At 40.5% G+C, this 19,361-nt stretch overlaps 1 pseudogene; it reads right to left on the bottom strand.

Annotated features, from left to right (window-relative positions):
* Positions 1 to 10,056: 10,056 nt before the first annotated feature.
* LOC114208223 (glyceraldehyde-3-phosphate dehydrogenase pseudogene) lies at positions 10,057 to 11,294 on the bottom strand (annotated as a pseudogene).
* Between the last annotated feature and the right edge of the window lie 8,067 nt (positions 11,295 to 19,361).

The raw sequence follows: 19,361 nt of genomic DNA, 5'->3' as shown, positions 1-19,361 counted from the left end.
ACTCCCGAAAATACAAAAGCAAGTGCAGTGGAGGCTCCACCTCTTAGAGCATCGTAGCTCCTGAAACAAAATGAAATCATTATGTGGCCATTTCCCTGATGAAGAAATACAAACACAGTGTATTCTCAGATGTTTAGCATACAGATATGTTCCACAGAGGGTCACAAACCCAACACTAATGGTCAAGGTGATTCCTAGGGAAATCAATAATACCACTACTTGGGAAATGTTCAAACCCCCTGCCTCCCCTTAGATTTTCCACTAAGACACAAAAACTTAAATATCTTAAATGAATAACTATCTACAAGCTACTCATCCTTTATAGAAAGAAATGGTCCAGGGTCGTAACAGTAAATGGTATATCTCCTCTATAGGAGAAAGACTCAGCAGCACCATGCCACCGAACCTCAGAGATTATCAAAATGACAACTATGTTGTTTTATAACATCTGGGCCAGTTTCCTGTGTTTTATTACAGTGCCCACCATTGTTGGAGTTCCTCTGGGGTGGTCAACACCAATGCCTTAGAATTATGGCATTCTTATTTGGTCTATGGGAAAATAAATGTAGTGAACACATAAACTTTGGGAAAGGTTTTTTCTACTATTTGCCAGCTTCTACAAAACCGATTCATTACCTGAAGCTTTTTCACAAACATGAGGAAATTGACTCAGTATCAAATGTTGAATTTTGGCACTCAGAAGAAACCCAAAATCCAATACAACAGGCTGGCATATTGGCAAATGTGATGAGCTCTAATGTGGCATCACTTCTAAGGCTCTGAGAGATGAGCAGGGCCCAAGCAGGGGAAGTTCTTGAGGCCATTGCAGGGACCAGAGTCAGAAAATTATCACAGATGATTTCAGAGTTGAGGATAAGTCATCAAAGTCCCAGGAAAGCACTAAAAAACAATTTGAGGAAGGAATGGTTTCTTTACCATAACTGGCCAATTTCTCTGATAAAGCAAGTTGATGTTTTCTGTTCAGCCTAAGTTGGTGTGTTAATGGAGAAAGAACAGAACAAAATGGCACTTACTGAACCTCTATCATGTGCCAGAGACTTTATATCCCAACAATCCAGTGTGAGAAGAATCATCACCTCCGTTTGTTCACATGAATCAGTTGAAGACTCTGAAGTGAAGTGATTTATCCACCATCACAGAGCTTGCAAATGGTGGATGCAAGATTCAAACCTGGTGTCTGCGGTATCTAAAACTGGGTACTTCTCACATCCCCAAGGCAAGCTCAAGTGAAGTCTCACAGGTGTCTTACAGTTGGTTCCTGTTTTCAGGCAAGCAGTACTAAGAAAATCCAATTTTACAAAAACCTTTAATTAGGAAAAAAAAACTCTGTTTTAAAAATAATTTGCCAGGGGCGCCTGGGTGACTCAGTCATTAAGCGTCTGCCTTCGGCTCAGGTCATGATCCCAGGGTCCTGGGATCGAGCCCCGCATCGGGCTCCCTGCTGGGCGGGAAGCCTGCTTCTCCCTCTCCCACTCCCCCTGCTTGTGTTCCTGCTCTCACTATCTCTCTCTCTCTCTGTCAAATAAATAAATAAAATCTTTTAAAAAATAACAATAATTTGCCATTCAGTTCCTTTAATAAGGAACTCACCTGGAGCATCTTAATAAATGAAAATACTCATCTCTCGCATGAAGTACGGGTATTTGTATAAGTATGGGGTCTTTTTTTCTGACACCTCACATGTCTCCTCCCCCATCGAGCTCCTCACCCTGCCCCCCACCAGCACTGCTACCAACAACTCCCAGCAGTAACAAGCATTTACCGAAGGCTGGGCCTCAGGGGAGCCACAGTGAGGGGCCTTTAACAGGTGGCAACAACTGAGGAGCATGAACTTGGTAATGACAGGACAGGGTGTATCTCCTCCACTTCGAGCTCCCCTCTGTGCTGGTGTTCTGACTCACCTTCCCCAGCTTCCCACTAGAAAACTGTATGGCATCCATTTTTCAGTGTCAGGCACTCATTAAATAAAACATAAACACTATACTCCACGGGGCCCCAAACAAAACCATAATCCGAACAGCACTTAAAGGCCCTTGGTCGCCATTCTCTTACTCCCCTCGCCAGCTTGGTTCAGAAGCCTCATAACTTGTCCTCTCCACAAGTGACGTGGCTACAAAGCAAGTTGTTTAGAGTAGCAGATAACAACCTCCCTTGAAAGAAACTAGTAAGGCAATTTAGGATATAGGGTCTGTAGCAAATATGGTCACAGGAATCACACAGCAACCTCTCAGGACTCGTTTCCTTCAGCATCACCCTAATGATGCAGCTCCCAGTCTAACCAATGGAGAACAGTGCTCCCACACCCCCGAAGGGCTGTGATGCCCCAGTATTTTCTCTGCATCTGATGCAGGGAAAACTGAACGGATGATAGTACCAAAGGACTTTCTCCTGGTTAATAGAGAGAATTTGAGATCACCTGGAGAGGCTCAGTCTGTTGCAAAGACTCTCTGGGCCGTAATGAGACTTGAGAGATTGATCTGCCTTCAGGCAAGGCCTCGCCTAAACTACCCCAGATGAGACTCTAGCCTATTTTAAAGATCTCTTTAGAAAGGAGAGTCTTAACTCTTCCCTTCTGAGCAAGAATAGGGAGGGAAATGGGAAGACGATTCATTTACATCTCAAATCAGCACATAATTTCAGTCAACATAATTGGCCAAACGAAACTGAATTCCCTGATATCAGGTAAGTCATTCTTAGATCATTCATAATGAAAGTGCCTTCCTACCTACTGCCTGCTGATAGGATCTGAAAGAAGAAAATGTAACCCAATCATTTCCTTGATCAAAATTCTTCTATGACTCTCCATAATCTGAGGAATCTCATGCAAAGGAGACTGAAGAGAGAACCCCTCTTTTCACATGGCAGGCATGCTTTCACTTAGGGCTTTGCATTTACTGCCCCAGATGGCTCGTGCCCTCACTTCTTTCAAGTCGATATGCAAATGTTGCCTTCTCACTTAGACCTTCCATTACTACCCCATTTAAAATTGCAATTCCTTGGGGCACCTGGGTGGCTCAGTCGTTGAGCGTCTGCCTTCGGCTCAGGTCATGATCCCAGGGTCCTGGACTGAGCCCCACACCGGGCTCCCTGCTCAGCAGGAAGCCTGCTTCTCCCTCTCCCATTCCCCCTGCTTGTGTTCCCTCTCTCGCTGTGTCTCTCACTGTTGAATAAATAAATAAAATCTTTAAAAATAAATAAATAAAATAAGTAAATAAAATTGCAATTCCTCAACACACACACCCATACAGACACGCCCTCACAGACACAGACGCACACAACACACACGTTCTCTTTTCACACATTTCTCTATAGACCTTATCACCATCAAACTTACTACATAACTTATCTTTTTTTATTATCTATCTTCCCCTATCAGAATAGAAGCTCCGTGACAGAAAATATTTTGGTCCATTTTGCTCACTGTTTTATATCCCTAGTTATTAAAACAGAGCCTAGTACATCGTAGGTATTCATTACATGATTGGTAAGAGAACTGAATGAACATATAGCTTCCTAGAAGACTTAGAGTCTTGTATAAGCTTACGGATCATTACCTTCTTCAAATAGGACATGGACTAATGAATATGCAATAGCTATTCCTAATTAGGATCTTAATTCTAATTCTCTTTAAGAGTCTGGAATAGGGGGGTTCAGCTGTGATCCCCAGTTCCTTGGTACTCCTCTGAGATGTTCTTCCCCTTGGCCCTCAACCCCTGCCTCAAAACCAAGACAGCTCTTTTATTATCTGTCTTATGCGCTGGGGATTTCTGTCAGATTTAGTGGGGAGGAGACTGTCCCATTGCTAAAAACAGAAAAACTAGCCTGGACCATGAGACAGGAAAGCACAAAAGAACACTGGGTAGAGTGTTACAGAAACACAAGCTTAATTCATTCAATGAATATTTATAGAGCATCTATTGTGTTGCTAGATTACTGCTGGACACTGGGAATACATAAACGAGCAGGACATAGTCAAACTCACATTTAACCAAGTTCACATAACAAATCATTATAATACCATTGGAAATTTTGGAAAATCAAAGGAGAATTGAGGAAAGATGTTAGGCATGTCTCCTGTCAGAGGCATCTGCTGAGTCTAAAGGATAGTTGTTAGTCAGGTGACGCCTAAGAAGACTGACCTTCACTTTGTGACTTTAAAAAAGACTTTAACCTCTTTAGGACTCAGGTTCCTCAACTGTAAAGAAAAAGAGATTGAAAATTAGCTGATATGTAATGTCCCTCCCAAATATAAAAATGTATGGATCCAGGTTTTCCTACCTGCCCTATAACCAGAAAGCTGAAATCGCTAGTTTCAACTACTATTGCTGAATATAGAACATTTTGGCCAATTCATTTGACCATTAATAATTTATCTGGCACAGCATGATGATCAGTAAGTCCCAAGGAGTCTTTTAAATTAATTGGTGTTTTCTTCCATATGTGAGAGATTTTAATTGCATTATCCAACTTCAGTTTCAACAGTTCCACTATACTATGCTAAATGCCACATATGAAGTAACCTTAAAACAAGCTATGGAATCACAAACTTCATTGTTCACCATTAGCATCAAGTTTGTTTTTACATTTGAGACATTCTCCCACATTTAACATATTGAGCAAGGAAGCAGAGCTCTCTAAATCTGTTAAATTTGGAACTAGGAAAAATTTCAAGACATTTTACTCCTCCCTGCTTTCAAATCATAACTAACATATCAGCCAGGAATTTGTTCACTCTCATCAACTACCAAACTGTCGAAAGTTAACGGGTTAGCATGATGATAATGAGTGGGATTCTGAAGTATATGCGCTTGGAGAATGTCTGTGTTGAGCTTTTGATGTGTATAAATCTCATTACACTTATGGTGCCCAAGAACTTGGTCCCTACCCAGAGGGATCAAAGAAAATGACTTAGCATCAGAGGAATCAAGTTAATAGCAATACTTCTAAACACATTGGGGTATTCTTAATCTTATGAGGAAGCAAGAAGAAGGGGAGATATGAAAGGAGATATTCTTACATTATGAAATGTGCATTGGGGCGCCTGGGTGGCTCAGTTGGTTAAGCGACTGCCTTCGGCTCAGGTCATGATCCTGGAGTCCCAGGATCGAGTCCCACATCGGGCTCCCTGCTCAGCAAGGAGTCTGCTTCTCCCTCTGACCCCTCTCATGCTCTCTCTCTCTCTCATTCTCTCTCTCAAATAAATAAAAAATCTTAAAAAAAAAAAAAAAGAAATGTGCATTGAATTTACTTTATAGTTCTGACACTGACTGGCTATGTGACTGTGGATAGACAGCTTAAGTGTTTTGACACTGTTTCTTCATTTATCAAATGAGGGTAATAATACCTATCAGAGTGGAGACAACGCAAATATTTATCAACCGATGAATGGATAAACAAAATGTGTTATATCTATACAATGAAATATTATTCGGCATTCATAAAGAATAAAATACTAATACATGCTACGATATGGATGAACCTTGAAAACATACTAAATGAAAGAAGCCAGTCACAAAAGACAACATATTGAATGGTTTCATTTGTATGAAATGTCCAGAAAAGACATATTTATAGTGGCAGAAAGTAGATTAATGGTTGTCTAGGGCTGGGGGTGGAGGGATGGCAAAGTGACTGCCACAGGGTATGGAGATTTCTTGGGGGGATGATGAAAACATTATAAAATTGATTGTGTTGATGGTTTCATACTCCATAAATATACTAAAAGCTGCTTAACTGAATACTTTAAATAGGTGAATTAGATGGTATTTGAAGTATATCTCAATAAAGCTGTGATTTTAAAAATAATACCTTTCAGGTTTATTGTGAGGAATACACAATATAAGACATATGAAAGATTTTCATTAACTAAGAACATCCAATATAATATTATCCATAGAGTTACATTTAAATTTTCCTTGAAAAAGATTCTTTCAGTGCCACCCTGTCAATCCAATGATATCTACAACAAGCCCAAAACTATCAAAGTAGCCACACGATCCACCACATGCTCTTAACATTAGCACGTGTATGCAGTGTGAAGGCTGGCCCCATGGTACAGTGGGGTGGCAGGAGGAATCTGTCCGTCTCACCAAGATTCCATGTTCCATCTCCATTGCTGGAAACTGGGGCAGCTGTCACTCTAGACCTTGTCAGACTTCTGATTGTCTCACTATTTGATATCTTACTCTGAACAAATGCCAATAAAGCAGACATGGATAAACGTGCTGGAAGGTGTTTGGATATAGAAAATCTACTGTAAAAACAGAGGGTGCCAGGTGTACACAGAGCAGGAAAGTTGGAGAGAAATTTTTCTCATGTGATATAACCATGTTGATTCCAATTCTGAAACCATTTTCCCTTGCAATTGGAGCACATCTTGGTGAACACAGCTTTCTCCTGTTTCATTTAACAACTGCTGTTAAAATTTTAGTGACAGAATGAGAAAACCATTTAATGGAGATTGCCAAAAGTCTGATTAGATGATGGTGGAAATCAAAGGAGGGGAATCCAACTGCTACATATAATAAGTTCAAGCATAAAATCATTGATATAAAAAGAAAATGGCACCTTTGCTTTTTTCAAATGGGTTACATGTATTAAATATTTTCTGTGATTCTCCATTAAGTCCATTAAGTCTAGTTATTGACTAACTTGAGTTTCAATTCTACATTGATTTCACATCTGATCAAGCTAAGACCCAGAATTACTGCAAACTCATTGTAACTAAAGGGGGGAAAAACTAAACATGTCTTTCTAAAATTAAAAAAAAAAAGTAAAAACCATAAAACAAAACATAAATTTGATTACCTGAAAAATTTAAACTACTTTTTTTTAAAGATTTTATTTATTTATTTGACAGAGAGACAGCGAGAGAGGGAACATAAGCAGGGGGGCTGGGAGAGGGAGAAGGAGGCTTCCCGCTGACCAGGGAGCCCGATGCAGGGCTGGGCCCCAGGACCCTGGGATCATGACCTGAGCAGAAGGCAGACGCTTAACGACTGAGCCACCCAGGCACCACCAATTTTAAACTACTTTTAAACAAAAGATACCTAAACAAAAAACAAAGACAAAAACCAGATTGTGAAAGATATTTAAAACAAATATGAAAGACAGAATGTTTGTATCCAGAATACAGGAAGAACTTCTACAATTAATAAGAAAAAGACAATCTAGTAGGAAAATAAACAAAGAATATAAATATGCAATTTATTGAGAAGGAAATGCAAATGGACAAGAAACATTTGACAATAAGTTCATGCTCACTAATAGCCAGGGACTTCAAGTCAAATCGCTAATGATATTTTGCACTAATTGGTTAGGAAGAAGTGTTAACATTTGAAAATACCATGCATTGGCAAGGTTTTATAGAGAGAAGGAGCCATTCACCAGTGTTGGCTGTGTAAATTAGAACATTCACTTTGCACCACTCGTTAAAATAAAAAAAGTACATACCCATGACCCAGCTTTTATACTTCTAGGTACCATTTTTTAAATAAATAAAAATAAAACATTTTTGGGCGCCTGGGTGGCTCAGTTGGTTAAGCAACTGCCTTTGGCTCAGGTCATGATCCTGGAGTCCCTGGATCGAGTCCCGCATCGGGCTCCCAGCTCAGCAGGGAGTCTGCTTCTCCCTCTGACCCTCCCCCCTCTCATGTGCTCTCTCTCTCTCTCTCTCATTCTCTCTGTCTCAAATAAATAAATAAAATCTTTAAAAAAAATAAAAAAATAAAACATTTTTAAACCACTCTGAGCATACGCAAAGATGTCCATTGCAATAGAAATGATGGAATTGTTAAACAAAATCTTGTATATTCAAGAGGTGAAATATCACATAGTGGATAAAATGAATGAATTAGAGTATGAGTGTGTACATGTGTGCACATAGCCATAGGTAGTTTTGTTTACAAGTAATTTGTATAAAATACATAAAATATAACGTAAAAATGTTTTGATGTGTTAAGACAATACCGTACACTTCATAGAAATACATATATGTATGTTAGCACAAAAAACAATCATCTGGAAGAATATAAACCAAATTCATGATTATGGATACCATAAAAAGGCATCACTCAAAAAGGGGAGTGCCACTCACAAAAGGGAGGGCAAGATTTAGATGGTAGTTGACAAGAAATTCAGCTCTATCTGAAATGTTTTAATAAAAAACACACAAGGAAAACACAGTCATATGTTCTTTGTGTATTTTTTTAAAGTATATGCTTAAAGAAAAGCCTTGAAAGAAGTCTATCAGAATGTTCAAGTGGCTTGCTTGATGATGGATATATTGAGGATCGATATTTTCACATATACGTGGAGGGGTGAGTGTGGGTGTGTATATGTATGTGTAGATGTACTTTCCAAATTCCTCATGTTAAAAAAAATGGAAAATGTGACTACTGTAGTTTGCTATTCAGTCATATGGAATGACAAGCCCAACTGTAAGGGTGGCCTTTTCAGTGTGGTAAAAGCACCTTATATATTATGTAGGAGGGATAACCCACTAACGAATCCACTATTATCCATTATATTAAACATTAGATTAAAATCTTCATTAAGCTTAAGCTTTCACCTTGGAAATAAAAGAGAAGACCTTTGAAGAAATGAGCAGAACAAGTAGATTTTTGTGATTAAATTTATTATATAATTTGTCTTAAACACTTCTCCTTTTTAAAATGTCAACATAATTATATGTTAAATATTACCTTAATAAGCCCTAGAAATTCAGATTTTAATTATAGAAACCTAGGAAACATGAGCTTCTAGCCTCACATAATTTAACTCTGGCCCCGTGGAATTTGCAGGTTACACCAGAATCCTTCATTACCTGGTTACACACTAGTGGACATTTTGCTTGGAAATGATATAGGATAATATGATGGAAAATAACAGCACTTTTTCTATTGTGCTTCTCCTATAAGGCTATAAATAGTTGAATTGTGCTCCCTTGATTTATGTTTATGACTATTATTATAATGATTTATTTTGGATTGAGTGCTGACAGTGTGCTGAGTGCTATACCAGACTCATAAGAAGAAATGGTTATGCCCCAGAGGCTTACATACCAAGACAAACAATTCAGCCATAAAATACACCAGCTAAGAGATGCTTAATCTCAGCAGTGCAATGCTTCTTGGAGTGTATATGTAGGTGGAGAATATTTCCTCCACCTGGAGGAAGAAGGTTAACACTCTTTGAAAGACTTTGCGGACCAGTTTTCAATAGAGATCTCACATGGGGGTAAAGAAACATCAAAGTGCATTCTCTTAGACATAGTACAAAGGATAGTTGATTGAGGGTTCCCCAACAGTTTCAGGTTTTGAGTTAGGTACTGTGGATGCAAGATTGCCCTTCAAGGGCTTCAGTTTAGTAGGCATACTCAACTATATGATTCCAGGTAGATTCAGTGTGCTACTTTTATATCACAATCATCTTAAATCTGTTCTGGAATAAAATTGGTTATGGACCTCTAACTATCTAGACAAGTGTTTCAAAATGTATAATTTAAAGAACACTAGGTTTGGAGGTTGTTTTTAGGTGTGATAAAATGAAAAAAAAATCTATGGACAAATAAACTTGAGAAATTCTGGGCTGAACAAAGTGAGACAAGTATTTCTGTTGCAAGAAGTCTCAGAATCATCAATCAGGCCATGAAGATTGTGAATCTCTGAGTTTGACTGCAAAATAATTCTTGGTAGAGCACCTCGTGGGACTAGTACTCTGGGAAATACACGTTGGGAAACATCAAGTTTGGGGGAAGACAGACCAAAGAATAAATTAAACTCCTGATTTGTTTTAACCATGATGCTCATTGGAGTCTTTTGTTTTCTGATTTGAGAGCTCAAAGGGCATAGTGTGCCCCGTGCCTCTTTTAGCTGAGCTGAGCCAGGCACAGTCCTCCCCACCACGTTTTAAGCATGGTTGGAAAGATAGTGAGAGTAGGTGAAGCATAATAAATGAGTCTACACTTTTGTGGTAGATGGCTTCCAAGATGGTTCCCAGTGATCCGTGCCTCCCTGTATTCTTTTTTTTTTTTTTTTTTTGGCTGGGTACAGTATACTTTATTGATGGTACATGACAAGGTAGGGCTCCCCAAGCCCCTCCCCTTCTTCAGGGGGTCTGGGATGGAAACGGTGGAGGTCAGGAGATTCTCAGTGTTTTGCGGGGTAAGTTGGGGCAGGGACTCCCCAGCAGCTGAGGGCCTCTCTCTTCCTCTTGCTCTCGCTGGGGCTGGTGGTCCAGGGGGCTCTTACTCCTTGGAGGCCATGTGGACCATAAGGTCCACCACCCAGTTGCTGTAGCCGAATTCATTGTCATACCAGGAAATGAGCTTGACAAAGTGGTCGTTGAGAGCAATGCCAGCCCCGGCATCGAAGGTGGAGGAGTGGGTGTCACTGTTGAAGTCGCAGGAGACGACCTGGTCCTCAGTGTACCCCAGGATGCCCTTGAGGGGGCCCTCTGACGCCTGCTTCACCACCTTCTTGATGTCGTCATATTTGGCAGCTTTCTCCAGGCGGCAGGTCAGATCCACGACAGACACGTTGGGGGTGGGGACACGGAAGGCCATGCCAGTGAGCTTCCCGTTCAGCTCAGGGATGACCTTGCCCACAGCCTTGGCAGCACCAGTGGAAGCAGGGATGATGTTCTGGGCAGCCCCTCGGCCGTCGCGCCACAGCTTCCCAGAGGGACCGTCCACGGTCTTCTGGGTGGCAGTGATGGCATGGACGGTGGTCATGAGTCCCTCCACGATGCCGAAGTTGTCATGGATGACCTTGGCCAGAGGAGCCAAGCAGTTGGTGGTGCAGGAGGCATTGCTGACAATCTTGAGGGAGTTGTCATACTTCTCGTGGTTCACACCCATCACGAACATGGGGGCGTCGGCAGAGGGAGCAGAGATGATGACCCTCTTGGCCCCGCCCTTCAAGTGGGCCCCAGCCTTCTCCATGGTGGTGAAGACCCCAGTGGACTCCACAACATACTCAGCACCAGCATCACCCCACTTGATGTTGGCGGGATCTCGCTCCTGGAAGATGGAGATGGACTTTCCATTGATGACAAGCTTCCCGTTCTCAGCCTTGACTGTACCGTGGAATTTGCCATGGGTGGAATCATACTGGAACATGTAGACCATGTAGTTGAGGTCAATGAAGGGATCATTGATGGCGACAATATCCACTTTGCCAGAGTTAAAAGCAGCCCTGGTGACCAGGCGCCCAATACGGCCAAATCCGTTCACTCCGACCTTCACCATCGTGTCTCAGGGACGCGGCTGGCACTGCACCAGAATTTGCGGCTGTCTGTCGAACGGGGAGGAGCAGAGAGACCGTGCCTCCCTGTATTCTTGCCCTTGGGTGGCCCCTTCCACAATGAATAGGGCTGACTTTTGGAATATTGTGGAAATAATAGAGTGTGACTTCCAAGGCTAGGTTGTAAAAGACATTATAGCTTCTATCTTGCTGTTTTGGATCACTTGCTGTGGGGAAGCCAGCTACCGTATTGTGAGAATATTTAGCAATCCTATGAAGAGGCCTATGTGGCAAAGAACAGAGGCCTGCCTGCAGCAACCTGAGGGAGTCATCTTGGAAGCACCAAGTGAAGCTTTCAGGTAACCGCAATCTCAGCCAACATCTTGACTACAGCCTCATGACAGACCCTGCACCAGCTAAACTGCTCCCAAATTCCTGACCCACAAAAACCGTGGGAGATAATAAAAGTTTGTTGTTTTAAGCCACCTCACTTTGGGGGTGGCTTGTGACACAGCAAAAGACAACTAACACGACGGTCTAGATTTTTCAAGTTTTCAAGTATTCTGTTGTTCATCCATGTGTCCTAATTTGGGGGTTCAAAACATTTGATCACAGGAAGAACTGCTTGCCTGATTCATAAGGTGAGAGTCACTGAATCTCAATCAGTACCAGAACCAAAAGAGCACTCAGTTAAAACCTGCATGGCACCCTTTGAGAATATACTACTACTGCCCAGTCCACTAAAAACTTCTATTTCCTAGATGGGGCAGGCCAACTTCATAATGAACTAATAAAATCTCAGAGATAACAATCAAGTTTTGGGAAATAGGCCCACTAACCAGGTAGGTTATTGAGAATCAGAAAGTGGCCTCTGCTATCAGTTGACACTGATACTGCTTAAGCTCCACTATGGGATAAGACAGAAGGCTCAATCTCTTACAGTAACTGAGCTGCAGGGGTGGAAGTGAATCCAGCTCTCCCGATGTGTAACATTAGAAAGAGGGAACTGAAGAGTGTCCAAGGATGAGGGCAAGATTGGAAATATGAGACACAATACAAACGGTCTGAAGAGAGTTATGCAAGATGGGAAACATGGTAAGGGGGCTGGAAACCAAGATAAGAACAGAACAAGTGGGTCTAGGGGGGCATGTGTGCTAGCACATTAGGAGGAGCCCTGTAGAAAGGAGCTGTGGAAAGACACTAAGCAACTTGGGAAAGATGGTGATCCGACCCAGATATATGAAAAATCCCCAGATCATACAGGAGAAGCAGACTGACCTGGAAGGAAGAAACACATGGGCCAGGCAAGGTTCACAGAGCCACAGAGGAGCAGCATGTGCAAAAAAGGCTATTAGCTGTGTGACAGGGGGCACACGAGCAGGAAATCAAGCATTAGGAGAGGGTCCTATCTGAGCTATGACCTTGGGGTCATGCCCAAAAATGAGAGGGGGAAGAAAGGAGGTGAGAGAAGGGAGGAAGAAAGGGAGGGAGGGGAGGGGAGAGACAGAAAAGTGTGTGGACTGCTTTGTCCATGGTAGCCACTGTTCTCATTAAGGAAGTTTGGGAAACCCTTGCCAGCTGTGTAGCTAGCTGAGCATGGATTTCTGGGTAAAGAGGTAAACCACAGGAAAATAACCCAGGGCCATTTGGACCACAGATGCCTCTGACTCAAGACTGTGGGGTATATGAGTATCAGTCTCCTTTTAATAGGATGGTAAATTTTTAAGGAATTCTGCACAAATAAGTTGGAATTGTTTTCACCCATTGCACCAAGTCCATGACCAATGATCCATTTCAGCTGCCGGTAGAAATAAATTTACTTGAAACTTTGCAACAGGCTCAGTACACAGTCTTGCCCATGGAAATACATGTAGCAGTAAGCAGTATTCCTCTCTGGCCCCAGACCTGGTGGATAATTACAATTAAGCTTCAGTGGATTAGCTGCCAGTGGGACAGTAGATAGTGAGTGGTATTTTACATCTCTACTTTTTCAGCAAATTTGGGCATGTGGATTTATTTCCTTCTCCGTGGAAAACAAAAAAGTTATTTCCAATTAATTCAGGAGACCATCAAAATTACTGAAAATGGTACTGTTCCCCATGGTAGGATGAATGAGGTACAGAGCGACTCTCCTCATTATGTTAGAAATGCAAGGGTCGCTCCTATTACTTACAGAGCCCCTAGTTTACATTTTCCAATTAGGAGATAATCAGTGTGCCATTATGAGTAAAAATTGTTGGAATGACCTTTTGGTTGTGTATTTTAACCAGCAAATCTTTGGGGAGGGTTTGATTGAAAGCATGACAGGAGAACAAGGCAAGTTATACTGATGATAAATAAGAACAATTATCACACTTATTATCTGATAAATAATTTATTGTGATTTGCCATTAATCCATCTCAAGCCACCTCCTGGATAAAAATACACCCCAAAGACTGACTTCTTCAGCTTTTCCCACATCATGTCAGAAATTCTTGTCTGAAAAGCACAAAGAAAGCATTTACCTGGAATATAAAGAGTTGTCCCTGCATACCTCATCATTTTAATCAGTGCCGATAAATTATGCCGCTTATATAAAGGTAAATCAGTACTTCACTCTCAGCTTAAAAACAAAACAAAACAAACCTGTGAGAAGCCATAGCTCAACAAGGAGTCTAGCTCAACGAGGAGTCTATTTTGTTCTTATATCTTGTCTTCCATTCTTGTTAAAAAGCCATCAGCTTATGCATTTTCAGTCAACACCTACAGCAATATTCCTAATTGCAGAGTGTACATATTATTACAATAGAATAATTAAATTCTCTACAATTCTCCATAAATGCAATTGGTAAGGATTGGTTGAATCTATAAAAACTGATTCTAAATGTTGGGCATAAGGGACAAATGTTGTTTCTTCTACTGTACTCTATTTGGTAATTCCAACAGGCATATGTGTATTATTATTAATTCTGGTGCCAGATAAGTAATATAGAGATTTGGACATACAGATCACATTGCCCTAGTGACTTCATCTACAGATGTTTTGGGTGAAAAAAATATATTAATACTATTTTCCCTTCACGTCCTCAAATCTGACCCCATTAGTGTCCCTTATTCAAAAATGAAGTCTTAATTCTGCTTCTTCTCTTTTTTTGCAAGTCATTCCTTTTCAAAAATGGATTTTTTAAGTAAATTTGGTTGATTTCTTATTATTTACCTCTGATGTTAAACATATATCCTTTATTAGGATTTTTTTCCCATGCTTTTATCTCTTGACATTTTTGGTCACTGCTTTACTATCATTTACTCTGTCATCCTATCTATAAGCTTGGACTCGTTTCACAAGATTCCAGGAACATTTTTCAATCAATGGAATGTTGATATTGGGCAGAAATCCATGTATCATTATCAGAAATTACAAACTGGTATTACCTGCTCCAATCTTCCTTACTACAGAACTGAGTTATGGACCCAAAGCCAAAGGGTTCTCTCCTCTGCCTTCAGGTATCTTTGAAAGAGGTTAAAATATTTTTTTTAAAGTCTGTTGAAAATGTGATTATATAAACATTCAAGCAATTTGACATCCTCAGAGTCAGGAAATTCTTCCTCATAGCTACCCAAATCCCTCCAGCTGCAATAGAAGCCCATTTTAAATTCGATTTGGGGACTGGGAGACTTATTGAACTCCTTTATTTCAAAGATGAGGGAACAGTGGGAAAGCAAACTCCATAGTGCCTTATTGCCAGTGCATCCTTAGCAATGACAGGATGGGGGGGTGGAATTTTTGGTGGTCATTCCTACCCACAGTCAGAAAGTCTTTTATCTACCATCACGTGATCAGCCAGGATCAACTTCATGAACCCCAACTGGACAGCCCTGAAAGACCCAGCCCCACATGCTTGACAGAGTAAAGCAATGGGATGGAGAATTATGAGTATACTTCATGGCATTATAACTTTAAACAATGTATAAATTTTAGATTGTATTTAATTTAAGGACAAAGCTACTTTTCTTAATTTCTAATATACTACACATAAGCCATAAAACCTCCCTCCCCATAGAATCATAGAAACTGTGTAAAGAAAGCTAGAGAGACCAGGCAGCTTTCTCTTGCCTGACATGAGAAATAGATTTCACTAATGCAAATCAGGACAACTGAAGGTCCTGTGATAATGCAGCATTCAGTATTTTAAAGCCACATCATGAGAATTCACAAAAGGAGAAATTGTTTTCTCTCTCCTATTTCTCTAACGTGTGTGTGTGTGTGTGTGTGTGTGTCTCAGAGCACACAAATACTGATTTTAAACAAATGGCACAAGAAAAGGAGGATTTTACTCCTCTCTAACCAAAATTAACATGAGCTTCTTATAGGTGTGTACCTCTTTTTAAAAGATAACCCACTTTGAAAGCTGGTAATCCAACTCTCCCTAACTGGAAGCTCTCAGGAAAATTAGGTAGATGGTATTCGATTTACCAAAGGCTAACAGAATTCTTATGGGCAGATCCTTCTGTTTTAACCAATTCCAGAAATGGCCCTTCTGTGACGATGTTGGTGATAGAACATTCCTGCACTCCCTACCAGGCAAACAAAGCTCACATTTCACACAATTCCAGATATCCTCAGGCCTCCTAAGTTACCACCTGTGGTTTGGATCTAAGCAAACAGAAACCTAAAAGAGGAGACAAATCATCAGTAAATCTCGTAGGTGCCGATCCACAAATACTAGGAGCCAAGGGAAATAACCAGGAAGGTCTTGAAGTGATGCTGCCAGAAAGGGAATTATGATCTGGTTGGCATCGGAGAACCTGTTGGGATAAATCAAATGACTGAAATGTCAATACTGAGGCATGCAATCTGTGAAGAGAGGACAAAGAGGTGGGGCAAGGAGGGCTTGCGCTATAGATCAAAAAGGGTTGGACTCGCAATGAGGTACAGATGGATGATAAAGGAAGTAGCAACGCTGAAACTTTATGAGTTAAGGTAAAAGAAATATATGAAATAAAGGGGAATTAGCAGTGGGGGTCCTCTGTGCACTACTAAATCAGATGCACTCCTTGATAAATTACCGTAGAGGGAAAAAACCAGATACCCATGTCCCCCTAAATAAATAAAATGTAGCATGCGGTATAAACCCTGGCCTCTCCCTGCTGCTGCCCACTACAACATCCCAGCGTTCTTCCCCTCCTTTTCCTTTTCCTCCTTCTGACTCCCAAACAAGGGTGGGCACTGGGACCTCTGTTTAACTTCTCGCCTTTGAATTAATGACGACCTTCTTGGTTTCAGTCCTGCTGGTCCCTCGGGCAGACTTATGACCACTCTGCGGTTTAAAGGCACAGTGTAAATAAGGCAAACATAAGTAAAATGCTAAATGACAAGATCACAAAACTCTGCTACTCTAGATTTCAATTACAGAGACATTTCTTAAGGGATAATAAAAAGAGCAAAACGCAGGTCATCCGGGAATTTTTAGAGTTGCGTTGCTATTAGTTGCTTGTTTCATAAAGTGGAAAGGGCAGCTAGAGGTGAGGCAATTTGGGCCTGCTCACAACAAATAAGGAAGAAACAATCAGGAATCTCGAGGTGAAGGGCACTTGGGAGCATGACCTGATTCCATTTGCTATGCTGAGAGGAGCCCTATTTGTGCAACTTCTCACAGATACACAAAATAGGAAAAAGGTGAAGCCATAAGAGAGAATTCTACCCTGAAAGTTAAAACTCACAAGGGAAAAATCTGTGAAGCAAAATTACACTGTGAAATGTCATTCTCTAAAGGGCTTAAACAAGAAGTGTGATAAATGTTATTACTCTGCAGCGCCATAAGGGTGTGGAGGACTCAATCACTGCTCTGATTTTGCCCAACAAGTGCAAGAAGGCGGTTAGAGGAAAACAGCCCCTATTTCAAAGTGCTTTCAGCCTAAAGGCTGCAGGGAGAGAGGCAAGATGGAAAAACCACTAATACAACCATCAACTCATAAATAACTTTGGATGATCACTGTCTAGTTGCCCTCTTGGGTTTAAAGTCACCATGGGGTCAGGGTAAGCAAAGAAAGAATAAAGTTAAAGGTCAGAAAGGTCCAGAGAAAATCCACTCAAGAACCAAAAGAAAACCAGCCTAAGCCAATCTCTAAGACCACTTTTCTTAAAGATGTCAGCAAAACAGTTGCAAGAAACCCCCTAATGTCACTTTGAAATCAGGCAAGTGTGTCTAAGACCCGGAGAACAGCTGCACTGCTAATCTGGGATGCAGATAAAAGAGTATCTAAACAGTTAGAAATTAACACCCATGGGGATGGTGCTCAGATATGTGATCACAGAAACTTTACAAAATGTGTGTGCGCATGTGCGCATATCGATGTGTGTGTGTGTGTGTCTGTGTGTGTGTGCGTGTGTGTGTGTATACCACGTCATGACATCATGGAATCTAGCTGCAGTGCAAAAGAGAGATTTTCATGAACTAAAAGTGTTATTTTAAGTATTTTTTTCATACTTCATTTCAACCTTTGCAATGGCTGGACATTAAGGCTATGTTATCCAAGTTGTAATCAAGCCTTTCCCGGCTACAGCCACTGTAATGTGGTTTTCCAAGAAAGATCCATAAATTAAAAGGAGGATCTGAAGGCGCCATGAAAGAGAAGGGCAGAAAGGGTCAAGAATCCAAAGAAGGAGTTTGTTCCCCAAACTCTCCTTATATACTCGAACAACTAGCTATGAATGAGGAGTGTTCTTTTCCAGTGCACAAAGCTACCTCCCAGCGTATCAGCGAATCAAAGCTACCAGCAAAAACAAGATGGAAGACTTTGAGCTCAGCTTTGGGCTTCTCCAGCAAGGATGCCCAAAGTCACCCTCACAGACCTGGACAGAATGACAGGGAAATATGCCAATGACATACTAATTTTTTAAAAAGAAAGTTATAGAACAATATGTATAGTATGATCTCATTTTTGTTAAAACACACACACATTATACCTGTATATATTTCATAAGCATAGAAAAAGACCTAAAACAATACACAAAAATCTTTAACAGTGTTTACTCTTGAGTGAGATTAGAGGGAGGACTTTTATTTTTACTTGATCTGTTTCTGCATTGTTTCAATTTTTATAATAATTGTGTCTTATTTTTATAATTTAAGAAAACAACTTTGATATTTCCCGAATTCAACCTTGAGGCCTCCTAAATGTCTTCCATGACAGCTTGTTAAAATAAAGTAACATTTGTCTATTCAACTTCCCTGAAATCACTTAAGGTCAAGAGTTTGCCTTCCCTATGAAAGACAGACAGATGAAGTTGATGATCCAGGTGAAGGAGACAAGACACAGGACAGCCATATGCAATACATGCACCTGGTCTGGATCTGGACCAAAGAAGCTTATTTTTGTTGTCTTGCTATAAATTGACAAAATTTGAATGAAGTCTATAGATTCAGTAGTACTGTCAATCTAATTTCTTAAGTTTGATAACTGTACTCTGGGTATATAAGAAAATATCCTTAGAAAATATCACTGAAATAGAAGCCTAAAGAGGCATCTATCTTGTCTTCTATTTCCACTTAAGTAGGTCAGAAAAAACATAGAGATACACACACAAAGAGAAAGAAAGAGAAAGCAAACGTGGCAAAATGTTAACATTTGCGCAATCTGGGTAGAATTTATACAGGAATCCTTTATACTATTCTTGTAACTTTTCTTTAAATCTTAAATTATTTCAAAATAAGTTTAAAAAAAAATAGAAGGAAAAGAGGGAGGGAACGGAGAAAGGAAGGAAACTTGTTCTAGTCCTTGCTTACAAAGGGTGCTCTGGTCCTCTCTGTTCTATTTAGTTGATTTTATTCATTTACATGGTTTGATCTTATCAGTGAAAGCTGATATATCCTCAGAAGAAAGAGTGAGTTTTTACAAATATTTGAGACTAATTTAGCTAATAAACACCTCAACATATTTCACAAGCAAATATTGATACAAGTGTGAGCAACCTGATTTACTAACAGGTCCGAAAATGTAAGAAATTTGGACAAGGTCAGAATAAGTCGGTGGTAGGATTGGAACTAGAAACCAAGTTTCCTAGCATCTCATTCAGTATGATTTTTTAAGACAGAATTTTGTGATGCAGCAACTAT

Source organism: Eumetopias jubatus, unplaced genomic scaffold (genome assembly GCF_037043125.1).
Source record: "Eumetopias jubatus isolate StellerSeaLion01/CBP00866 unplaced genomic scaffold, mEumJub1_p1.0 scaffold_2, whole genome shotgun sequence".
Taxonomy (NCBI): Eukaryota; Metazoa; Chordata; class Mammalia; order Carnivora; family Otariidae; genus Eumetopias; species Eumetopias jubatus.
This window is presented reverse-complemented; position numbering and strand designations above follow the sequence as displayed.